The following is a 12,423-nucleotide window of genomic DNA, read 5'->3' as shown; positions in this document are numbered from 1 at the left end:
GCACTAGCAGATTTGCAGTTTCCATCTCCTCCCATTACATGGTGACGAGCCATGTGTTAGACTGACTGGTCTGTTGTTTCTAGGTTTTCCCTGAAGTCTTTTCTAAAAATTGGAATGTTGTATGCCACTTTCCATTCCTCCAGAACAGAACTCACTCCAAACCATAAATCACAAAGCACAGTTAATAGTTTGGCAAGTTCAGATCCGAGTTCCTTTAGAACCCCAGGGTGAGAAACACATTGTCCTGGCAGGCAGGTACTGTACAATTTACTGATTGGCTCCAAAACCGTGCATACTAAGTTTTGTGAATGTTTTTTTTCTGACTGTGCCCCTAAAAAAGGTTTTGCTGTGGCCATCACCTCAAAATCCACCATAAGTAACAGTGGTAGAAGAAAAGTACTGAGCTTTCCTCCTGTGGTTTCCTTGAATGCTTCTGTTACACCTCTGTTGCCTGCTAGTTCCTCGTGCGCTCTGGCAGATCTCCTGTTCTTGATGTATTTGGAAAACTTTTTATGCTTTAAAATATTTTTTTGGCCTGCTTTATTATGGTTTTATATTTAACTTGCCAGAGTTTACACTATTCCTCTTTTGAACAGAAGCAGAAAATAACAGTATGCCACAAGTGAACACACAGATGGCATGCGCAAAGGGCTCAGGTATTTGCAGTGGGTATCTAAAAATGCAACCTTGTGCTACTTTGATGCATGTTAAAGGTAAGGGAGTTTGCTGAAGGCTGACTGGAGAAAAAAAGGACTTAGCAAAATGTGGTCTAGCAACTGTAGCTACTGATGTTTCCATCAGTTTTCATTCTCCGTGTATTCGTAGAGGGTTATCTTTTAAATATATATTTTAAAAGTAATACAGACAGCCTCCGAACTGGATAGTAGCTGCAGCAGGCTTATTAACACAAGTCACTATTTCACAGTATTCTAACAACGGGTATGGTGGAGCACTATTGCGCAAACGTAAAGAGAAAGGTAGTCCCTGCTGCAAACAGCGAAATGATTCTGTCCCCGCAGATTACCCAGGACGCTGCTGAAGAAGCACGCTCGCTATTTATGTCAATACTACGGTTTAACAGTGATCTCAAAGCCATGCTGAAGCACTGACTTGCTAGCCGTTCACACAGATTGGTGGCATGCTCCACACGGGATTTGGCCAGTCTCATTCCCAGGTTGTGCCCATGCCCCTGAACTGTCTGTGGACAAGGCGCGTCTGTCCAAGTGTTTTGCTGAATCAGGACCCCACTTTGTAGAAAATGTACCTGCTATTAAACACACATTATGCTTGATCTTAGCGTTAAGATTAAGTGCCCTGCCTCCTGCCCCTTTCCCTGCTAAACTCCACCTGTGGCGAGAGTCATTCATCTTGAATTGCTTTAATGCAGTGTTTAAGTATGTTATCTTGGCAACAGAGCAGCCTGCATGATATTTCAGTGAGAGGTTTAAAACCTCATTCACATTTTTAATATACATTTCGCTCACATAAATTATCACAGCTTGGTTGGCAGGTCTTGCATGAGCAATAAGGTTGTTGGCACAAACACATACCAAAGATCTATTAAGTAAAGGAGAAGCTTTTGTCTGTTCCTACATTTATGTGAGAGCTATGAGGTTTAACTTGTAGAAAATGACTTAAGATATTGGTGTTTTACTAGCAGAACGGTACTAGTCATGAGATAACATATCTTCCCCAAAACGCATCAGCAACAGTACAGATAAATCCCCATGCACTGATTTGAAAATTAAGCTCTAGCTGTATGAAGTATCTATGCAAAAGGCAGCAGCTTTCCTTGTGTACATGCTCAGGCAGACTAGCAGAAAACTTGCCACACTACTGAAAGAGAAGTGAGTTGAATGCGCTTTTTACATATGAAAGGAATGTGTTCTCTTTTGAGTAAATAGAGAGAGTGTCACGTTTCAGTTTGCTTCCTCTCTTTCATTCATAATTTTGGGAAGTGATCACTCAGGGTATATAACACAAAATTCCAAAATCAGAATTTTGCAAAGTAAGTTCTCTGCTGAACTCCACATTATAAGGTCTGAGCAAAGTCTGTACGCAAATATCCTGCAGTGCAATTTTGCTCCATTGATGCTGTAAGAGCATGAGCTAGAGAACTTTGTCTCAATATCTACTTTTAAAATATTTAGCACTCTTGCAACGCAGGCCTGACCTGAAGTACTTTGCACATGGTGGGAATCTTCCACTGCCTTTATTTAGTGCTTTGAATCACGACTTCTGTAAACAAGAAATTGTAGGAATAATTAGCTTGGAACCTCCAGCCTTTAATATCTGTACATGTCACCGATTTTGTTAGATTAGCAAAACATATCCTTTCATAACAGTTTAAGTTTAACATTTGCCAAACAAATGTTGTGTAGTTCTACAGTCACAGTGCGTGGTGTGGATTGCTTCTCTATTACCACTCTGTATAAAGTAACGTATTAATTATTGTTATTCTCAAAATGAACATAACTGTATGTTTGACTTAAACCAGGCGCAAGCAAAGAAAATTATACAAAAATGTGAGAGGCAGACTTTGAAGCTGAAGTGCAAATGGATCACAATGTATCTCTGCAATTTGTGAATAAATTTGCCATGATCTGAAAGAGAACTGTCAGGAAACTGAGACAACTCTGCAGCTAAGGATCCCTTTTGTGCACAGAAGAACATATCTTGTCTGCTGCTCGAGAGGCTGGCAGCAGTTCAGGAATGTAGAATGCAGTTACTGGATGTCTCGAGATGCACTGCAATCAGTTTGTCAATATAGCTATGGAAATGTTCGGGAAGCACTGGAGCAACATGGACACAAGGAATGGCATTAATGATGCTGTCTGTGTCATTTTGGGGCTTTATGAAATCATCAGCCTAGGAATTGTTCCATCCAGGAGAAATGTTCACATTTTGTCATCTTATTTATAGACTTCCATTAATAAATTTCAAATAACAGCAATTTATGAGTGTTTTCTAGTCATAATATTTTAAAAGTCTATTATTTAAAAGTGCTCCAGAAATTGTGTGTTATCTAAAATTCCTGCCTGACTGCCTTCCCCAAATTCAGTCTTCCAACCCCTGATGCAACTTAGTCCTGAATGATGAGACAACTGGAGAATCTTGTGTATCCTAATACTCACTCAGGAAAAGGGAGAGGAGGCTAAAAGAGCTTAGATTATTTAGCCTAGTAAAATGAAGGGGGTAAGACTGCTTTCTAAAAAAATATTTGGGGGTAAACACTGCTAAGAGGGAAGGGCTGTTTAAGCAGAAGAACAAAATTGGCACAAGAACAATTTAGGCTGGAAATGTACAGAAGGTTTCTAAACATCAAAAGAATGAGATTATAGAAAGCTTCCTAATTAGAAGAGTACATGCAAACTCCCTTAGTATTATTCTGCATCTTGCTATGGTTAGGAATTTAATTGTAAAATCCAGGAACTCACTCTCAACTATATATTCTATGTGTCTGTTATTTGGTAAAGAGCTCATTGTGAGAGGTTGTATTTTAATAAGTGGACATTAAAGACATTTTTAACTAAACCCTTTCACACACAGTATAAATACACAAAAGCACCGAGTTGTGTTAAACAAAGTCTTGCAAAGCCAACCTTCCCATGGGCCACATATGAAAGTCTTTCTGTGAACAAGAGGCACAACACGCATCGTACCTTGGAGAACTCGGGTAAGGACTCATAGGCAGAAATGTCTCCCCAGGACATCTGCAGGGTGAGGACAGCTGGACAAGTGGCCAAGACCAAGGGTTACACAGTTAAGATAGCCCCATTCCCCCTCTCCAGCTCACTTCCTTCCACGGCAGGGATTCTGACTGCCTGGCAGCCCTGACACCAACGCGGACGTGCTGCCATTTAAGTGACATTGCCCTGCCAGGGCAGTTGCACTCAAACCACTTGCAAGCCCCATGAAAATGAGAAGCGCCAGTTAGCTGTAGCCCATTATTGCTACCACTCAGGTGAGCAAAAGCCCACCACCCTTGTCAAATGCTTCCCTCAGCCCTGCTTTGTCATGGCACTTGTGTGTCCTGGCCAGCCCTCCAAGCTGGGCAGCTACCCGCTGTGCCTGCCTTCCAGGGAGGCCCCGACAGGAGGGACATAGAACCACAGAATCATTAAGGTTGGAAAAGACCTCTAGGATCATCCAAATCCAGCTGTCACCCCAACACCACCACGCCTCCTAAACCATGCCCTGAAACTCCATGTCTACATGCTTTTTGAACACCTTAAAGGATAGTGACTCCACCGCCTCTCTGGGCAGCGCGTTCCAATGCCTGACCACACTTGCAGTAAAGAAATTTTTCCTAATATCCAATCTAAACCTCCCCTGGCACAGCTTGAAGCCATTTCCTCTCATTCTATCACTCGTTACCTGGGAGAAGAGACCAACACCCACCTCACTACAGCCTCCTTCCAGGTAGCTGTAGAGAGCAACAAGGTCTCCCCTCAGCCTCCTCTTCTCCAGAATAAACAACCCCAGTTCCCTCAACTGCTCCTCATAAGACCTGCTCTCCAGACCCTTCACCAGCTTCATTACCCTTCTCTGCACGCGCTCCAGCACCTCCATGTCTTTTTTGTCATGAGGGACCCAAAAATGAACACAATATTCAAGGTGCGGCCTCACCAGTGCAGAGTACAGGGGCACGATCACCTCCCTGCTCCTGCTGGCCACACTATTCCTGATACAAGCCAGGATGCTGTTGGCCCTCTTGGCCACCTGAGCACACTGCTGGCTCATGTTCAGCTGGCTGTCAACCAACACCCCAGGTCCTTTGATGCCAGGCAGCTCTCCAGCCACTCCTCCCCAAGCCTGTAGTGTTGCATGGGGTTGCTGTGACCCAAGCGCAGAACCCGGCCTTGTTAAACCTCATACAGTTGTCCTCAGCCCATCGATCCAGCCTGTCCAGGTCCTTCCTACCCTCGAGCAGATCAACACTCCCTCTTAACCTGGTGTCATCTGCAAACTTACTAAGGGTGCACTCGATCCCCCCTCATCCAGATCATTGACAATGATATTAAACAAGACTGGGCCCAACGCTAGTTCCCGGGCACATCGGGGCTGCAGAGAGGCCTCACCTCTCCCGCCCCACCCCCGCCAGGGGCCCTAGCCTAGACCGGGGGAGGCTGCGGGTACACCCCGCCGTTACATAGCCTCGCTTCTCAGGAGGGGAGGCTCCCCACTCTCCCCGGGCCCGGCCGTCCGCGGGCACGCCGCAGGCCTGAGGGGCGGCCTGCGCTGACGGCGGTGCCTCGGAATAACGTCCCGCGGCAGGAGTGGGGGTCCGGACCTCTCACGGCCACGGTCCCCTGAAGCACTACCGCTCCCCGAGCCTGGGGAGAGCGGCCAGGCACACCTCGGGCCGCAGAGCGAGCCTGTATCGGCGACTGACAGCTGAATTGGCCAATCGACGCTCACAGACGGACCGCAGTACCCCCTTAATTGATGGTAAACCCACCCAATCACGCCGCGGGATGGACTCTCAGCCCTGAGTTCTCTCTCTTATGGACAATCAGCCAGGCCAATCCTAAAGGGAGGATACCGCCCCTTTCCCGTTCGACTCTCGCGAGTTCTCCGGGGCTGGCTCCGGTCCCGCCCGCCTGCCAGCCAGCGATTGACTGCGCAGCCGCCATGTTGGTTGCTATGCTGCCAGCGCTGCCTGCGTGAGGCGGGAGGGCGGCGGTGAGGGGCGGAGGTTGCTGGTTCTCCCGCCTCCTTCCCGCGACGCTCGCTCGCTCACCGGCAGGGCGGGCGCCTCCGCAGAGCCCCGCAGCCTTTCCCCTCCCCCGTCCCCTCTCCGTCCCGGTCGGGGCTGCCGGTGTGTGTGTGTGAGGCGGCGCTGTGCCCCGTGCGGGGGAGCAGCCGCCGCGCTGCCCTGCGCTGCCCGCGCCCCAGCTGCCGCCTCGCCGCCCCCTCCGGCCGGTGGCTGTGAGGAGCGGGGGGAAGGAGAGGCCGGAGGGGGGGATCCGCCGCCTTTCCTCCACCCCCCCGCGGCTTCCCCGTCCCTTCCACCCCCCAGCTCTACCCCCTCCCGGTCCCTCGGCCCAGCCGCTGCAGTACGATGTGGTCCTCGCCGCCGCCGCGGCTAGGAGCGGGGCGGCTGCCGCGGCTGCTGTCGCTGCTCCCGGGGCTGCGGCTCGGCCGGTCGCTGCGGGGGAACTGAAGGCAGCGAGCGGCGCGCCCGCTCCCGCCCGCGGCGGGGTGGGGGTGCGGTGCGGCGCGGTGCGGTGCTGCGCGGCGCGCGTGCCCGAGCGCTTGCGGCGCGTGCCCGTGCGCGCGGCCGGGGGGTCGCGGGGCGGCAGCGGCGAGCGCAGCCCCCGCGCCTCTTCCCTCCGCCGTCCCCGCTCCATCTGGAAGGACGTGGCTGTTATATGAAGGTGAGGCGGCGGCCGGGGCGCTCGGGTCTCGGTGCTGGGGGAAAGAGGGGCGGTGGGGGGGTCCTGCGCGCCGCATTCCTGTGCTGACACCCACCCCCACCCCCCCCGGCCTGTGAGGGCCGAGGGGCCCCCGCTCCCCCCCCCCCCCCTCAGTCCCCCGCTGCTCCCCCAGCCTTGCTCCCCGCTTACCCCAGCCCTACTCCCCCTCCCCGCAACTTCCCGGGGGAAGGAGCGGGGGCCGTGTGTGCGGGTGCCCTTTCCGTCGTCAGTTTCCCTCCCGCTCCGAAAAGAAAGGCGCCCCCGCTCCGCTCCGGCCCGCGGTTTGGGGTGGGGGGGGCGTGCGGGGTGAAGCCGGCCGCCGGCCCGCCGGGAGGGCTCGTAAACAGTCTTCGGGGGAACGAGCGGCGGAGCCAGGTCGGGGGCGTTTGGGGGTCTGTAAAACGTGGTTAACTCAGCTGAACGCCCGAGACCTTTTTTTTTTTTTTTTCCTTAATTTTTTTTTTTAAGTATGTTTAACGTGAGAGTTTGGGTTCCCGTGCTTTCTAGGCACATGTGCACGTTGCCCTGGTTATGGGCAGGGAAAATGGGTTTGAGTGCTGTCGTTGCGTTCCTCTGGTACATTTTTAGTATCTCCCTCAAGCAGAAGGCTTGTATAATCGCGTGTGTCTATATGCGACAGAGGCTTTCGGTGTACCTGGTGACGGGTTAACTCGTGTATACGGTTGCGGCACCAGCTGGAAGAGTAATAACGTCTTTTCCTTTCAAAAATCTCCGAGAGCTGGTTGCGAAAACGAGGTAGCTGCCTGTGTAGGTGAAATGTTCCCACCGCTTGCCTGTTCAAAGACTATATGTCGCTCAGATGTGAAATATACGTGAATGAACTTCGTGCTGCCACTTATACCCTTCCAGGGCTTCAGTGTGGCCAAGCCGCTAGAATGTTTTTAACTGTGAGATAGAAGATATTTATGCGATTCGTGTATTACAGAAGTGCTAATGGATCTCAGCTGCAGAATAACTGTTAGACGACAGTACGCACATACATTTTCTCACCCACGGGGCATTTCTCTTGCCCTGAGTTAAACTCCGTGTTGAATGGTGAGGGGGCTTTGTGAGCGCACATGTTTGCCTGCTTGTTATTGGCAACTAACTGCTCTGTCATGTTGGGAGCCACCCGGGTGTTCATACACATGTGGACATTTATGAGCTCGTGCATTGCGGGAATATGAGAATGAGTTAGATTAGAATTAGCAAAACGGTTTTCTTATTAGTTATGTATATTGTAGGAAAGTTTTCCAGTTCATTGCCTAAACATAAAATACTCGGTATCGTAATCTTATGGATGCCATTTTCTTGACAACGGATTTCTTGCTTCGCTGACCTAAAAAGTTGTTTTTACGTATTGGTATGGCTCTGGCTTGCACCATGTTGATAAAATATGATTCTGGGTGATAAGCTTACAGATAAGTACATGCATGTCCATGTTTCCCAGGCACGTTTTTGCTTTATAAACTCAGAAATGTAACTCTTGGTCTGATTTTTTTGAGATAATTTTGTTGTTGTTAGTTTCTCTGTATTGTTAGATTATGTTTGTGTTTTTGTTTGTAGTTTTTTAAAGTTAAACATTGAAATGCAAATGCATTTTCCTCAAAAGAAGAAGTGTAGTAGTATTTTATCTTTTGGTACATTTTCCTTATGTTTGCTGTTAAGTTTGTTTGGAATCACGTTCACCTTAGTTTGATGTTAATTTCTTGTTCAGTAAAATTTTCCATGAAATGTATTGTTTGTTGCCATGTTTTACAGTTCTGTTGTCCTGCTAATGTCTAATTTAGGTTGTACATAGCGGTATTGATTGAACACCCTTGCTAAAAATACTTTCAGGGTTGGGTATACTTACACTGTAGCAGCAGGAAAGTTAAGCCTATACTGTTTTTCTGTGACTAGAATTGATTTATTATTAGCAGCTACAATTGTAAAACATGAATAAAAGCAAAATCTTGTTATCTTAGAAGTAATGCTAATTGCTCTGCAGAGTGGATGAGCTCTTTATTAATGAACAGAGTTCATGTACTATTTACATGCCATTGCCATTAGCATATTGCGAATATATGGTAAACTAATAGCCAGGGTACATTATTTTGGCTCTGATCCTGCAGTGACCCCTGTTTGGGCAGAGGGATCCACCTACACAAAACTCGCTGCAGGAACTGGGGCTTGAACGTTCATTCCATGGACACTAGGCCGATGTTTATCGTGAGCATTTGCTGCACGTGAATGTTTTGTATGTTCTGTTGTTAACCTTTCTGTTTGTGTGGCATGCCATGTAGGCTTCTGCACCTGCAAAGAGCTGCAGGGTTGGTGCCCAGAGTAACACCCTAATACAATAGTGTGTGATGTGATTATTTTGTGAAAGAGTTGGGTTATTTTTTTTAAACTGCTTTCGTATTGTAACTTAGCACTGCTGAAAGGTCCTGATCAGCATTCGGGGGCTCTGTCTCACTAGGGTCTTGTTATCCATGGTGGGTTATTTTAGGAATGTTTTGTTGAATGTGCATGGAAGTTCTGTGTATTGATTTATGCTCACGTATAAAAAGTGTAATGCATGTTTAGAGAACTGAGTGGAAGTTACAAGTTGGAATATGCTGGAGGGGAGGATACTTAGGGTGGTACACTTAGGCTCATAAGCTAACCTGTATGTGGGAAACAAACTCAGAATGGCTTGCTCGTGGCAGGTTAGGCCTTTGCATGAAGTAAATGGGTTGGGTTAATTGTCTTCTGAAAATTATGGTGGATTAAAAATTCTGCTTTAACTTTCCAGCTGATCAAAACTTAATTAAAACAAGTAGCGGGCACGTGCATGCCTTTTTGTTGTTGAAGTCAATGTTAGATTATTTTTCTTAAGTTATAAGTAGCATGTTTCTGTGGTCTGTTGTCTTAGGTCTTCAAACTACCATTAGTTAGATCCTCTGATACACCAAGACTTTGCCTCATCCCTCCCCGTCCCCCATCCCTGTGTCATCCTCCCCCCAGTTTGGGTTTAAATTTGGTACAAGATCACATGAATCCTATGCCTTCACATCCTGTTTTTGTGTCACCTCGCTTCCATTCTCACCAATTATAAAAATGGTCAAACAAGAGAATCTTTCAGCAGATGGTTGACTGTGCTTTTTTTTTTTTCCAGTACCACACTTTCACTCTGGTGCTGTCACTTCTCATGGAATGGCCAGAAAAAATTCTCATGGGTTTTATTGTGCTCCAGCCTAAACAACTGTAAAAACGGTTTGTGTGCACATATAATATGTGCTTGTTTGTAGTGGAAAGAAGGAACTGTGAAGGTGGAAGAAAAAGGGGAAGGGAGAATGGCTTGAGCAGGAGACAAAACCAAAAGAGCGGAACAGTGGCCTGGTAACACAACAGCAGGTCTTTGCCGCCTGGGCCAGCTGTTCATATATGCTTGTTTGGGAACAGAGGCTGTTTTTCCTTGAGGACTTGTAATCCACTGAATTAGAACAAAAATAGCTTTATGTAGGCTTTTGAAAGCCTTTAATTTCTAAAATTTTGTAATTTTCTGGAAGTTTTCTCTGATGTGCCATAGAATTATACATGGGCAGCTGCATATACAATATCTCCGTTCTTATTTTGGAAAATTTCAGAATGATTAGAAAACTATTGCTCTTTGTCACTTACAAAATAAATTACTTCAAGTTTGCAGCAGTTAATGTGTTCCCAGAAGTTTTATTGACGTGTTGACATACAGAATTAGATGTCCAGATGTACGTTACAAGAATATGGTCTTTTTACGATGGTCTGTTTTGCAGCATACTAAAGTCTGTGCTGGTTGTATGCACGGTGTCCCAGTACATGCTACAGAACATTACAGCTGATAGTCACATAGTTGCTCAGGTAGATCAGATGAGCACGACTAGATGAATTTTTGGTTGAAAAGAGAGAATTGAACCAGTTTCTCTTCTCAGCTTATGCACCTTCAGAAAAGACTTGGTAGGGTGATACAATTGGCCCTCTCTTGGCACATTTCTTTGTCTCACACTGCAATTACTTCTTGGACAAATTATAAGGCAACTGTTGGATGATAAATGCAGTTCCATTCGTGTGGTTTATGAGATGCCGCTGCCCCTACAGTTACATGAGGAAGGGAGAAATGGCTAATATCCATTTAAAAGTAAACAGTCTTTTAATTATGAGTGCTTATGATCTGTAAAGAAGAATGCTCTGGGAAATATTTTCACTGATTGGGGAATGAAGCGCAGTTGCCACTTAAGAGTTTTTAGGCTATCTGTAAGACTTAAGAGGAGAAAATTGATCATCAGCTTCCTATGGCACATGTGTTCTTACATTGCCTTTCTGGTCATTCCATATTTTCTGCAGGGTAACCAGCTGAGAGAATGGTGACTGAACTATTCTGCATGACCAAAAGCCCCAATCTTCAAATGAAAATCAAATATAGTGCTGCTAGAGATTAACATTTCCATACTTGATTTTTTTTTTAATTAGAATGGTGTAGATTAGATTGAAGGAGGATGTATTCAGTTCTCTTATTAAGCTGGGACTTACACTTTAAAAATCGCTAAATATCTGGTATTAAATGCTGAAGAGCTTGTTCCAGCTGGTGCTTTTTGGGGGATGATGTTCCAGTCTGCAGCCTTAGTTGCATGTAATTTTGCTGTTTGGTTTGATAGTTTTCATAAACTAATTAAGATTATTTGGTTTTATACTGTTAACAGTGTTTGGGTTAAACAAATAATCCTCCCTTATTTTGGCTCTAAAAGGATATTACCTTTTAAGATGGTTGAGCGTACTTCAGTTTTTCCTGAGTCCTTTGGCGAGCTTACTGCATTTGTGTATCAACATCTCTCTGCCCTACAAAAATAAAACCACCAACCAAACCCCCAGACAATGTTCTGTGTCTGTTGCAAAAGACACAAATGAGAAACAAGTTGTATCAGTACTGCACTGAAACTAAGTGTTTGAGTGCAGTGGAAGTTAGATAAAAAATGTTTTCTCATCTGAGAAAATTATTCTTAGATAAGTCTTACCATTTTTTCAGTTTATTTTTTATGGCATCAGTCAGGTTTAAAACCAGAAATTTAAACTGTATCTGCAGCAGATAGCTCTCCATGTAAACCAAAGCAGCAGCTGGTAAAAGATAAGAGCCTGCTGTGGCTTCTTTGTCTCAGAGAGATGTGCTAACATACTTTGTCTTGCAAGAAGGTTAACAAGCAAGATTTTTGTGTTTTCTTTTCACAGTGGAAGGTGGTATTTGCAAAAGAGTCAAGCAAGTGTATATGATACACTGAAAACCTGTGTTTTTAAAAGAAGAGGTTCAAGTATAATATACCACAAACTTGTGCTCCCTCTGGTCTGTGCCATCAGAGATGCAGTGCTGCACTAACTTCATAGTTAGCTCAGCCTTGCATAGAAATAAAATGTTCTTAATTCCTCTGTCCTTTAGGTAGAGAAATGACCACCTTTTCAATAAGAGCACACAGAAATATACCAGTCAGCTGAAGAACAGTTATTGCTATTAATGCTCTCTGAACTCCCAGGTTAGCACAGTTTTGTCTGGATGAACAGATAATTTCTTGATGATGATCTGTCTTTTATTTTCCTAAGCTGTGTCAAATAGTTGTAAGTTACAATTAACATGTTTCTCAACTTAAAGCTCTTGACTGATTTGAACAAAAAAAAAAAAAAAAAAGAGTAAAATTTGATGTATTTCTCTTGGGACAGAAAAAGATGCTTCCCAGATCTTGCAACAGTGATTCAATGCCTTGGCTTTAAAAAAAAAAAGGACAAAAAAATAATTTAGGAGAAAACTCACATAATGAAACTGTGGGTTTGTTTTTGTTTACTTTCTTTCTCTGCTAACCTTGTCAGTAAATTCAGAAATGTTTTGGGGAAAAAAACCTGCAATCTTTCTGTGAAAAATTAGCTTTGGAGAGAATTGAAATTAACATATGTCACTTTGCATTTATCTGTCTCGATACTTGAAACAAGCTTTTAGTGTCACCTGAAAAAGCAGTGAGAC

General features: G+C 45.5%; 1 protein-coding gene across 5 annotated transcripts in view; it reads left to right on the top strand.

The window, feature by feature from the left end:
* The first annotated feature begins 5,636 nt into the window (after nucleotides 1-5,636).
* Nucleotides 5,637-12,423, top strand: part of PTPN4 (protein tyrosine phosphatase non-receptor type 4) — a 175,964-nt gene continuing 169,177 nt past the window's right edge. For 3 of the 5 annotated variants that reach the window (XM_064451253.1, XM_064451254.1, XM_064451252.1), the window contains exon 1: nucleotides 5,661-6,380. The gene's annotated coding sequence lies outside the window, so the exon portion shown is untranslated. Of the gene's footprint in view, nucleotides 6,381-12,423 lie in introns of all 5 variants that reach the window. The other 2 variants (XM_064451256.1, XM_064451255.1) reach the window with 2 other exon arrangements.

This window comes from Phalacrocorax carbo, chromosome 5 (assembly GCF_963921805.1).
Source record: "Phalacrocorax carbo chromosome 5, bPhaCar2.1, whole genome shotgun sequence".
Classification (NCBI taxonomy): domain Eukaryota; kingdom Metazoa; phylum Chordata; class Aves; order Suliformes; family Phalacrocoracidae; genus Phalacrocorax; species Phalacrocorax carbo.
This window is presented reverse-complemented; position numbering and strand designations above follow the sequence as displayed.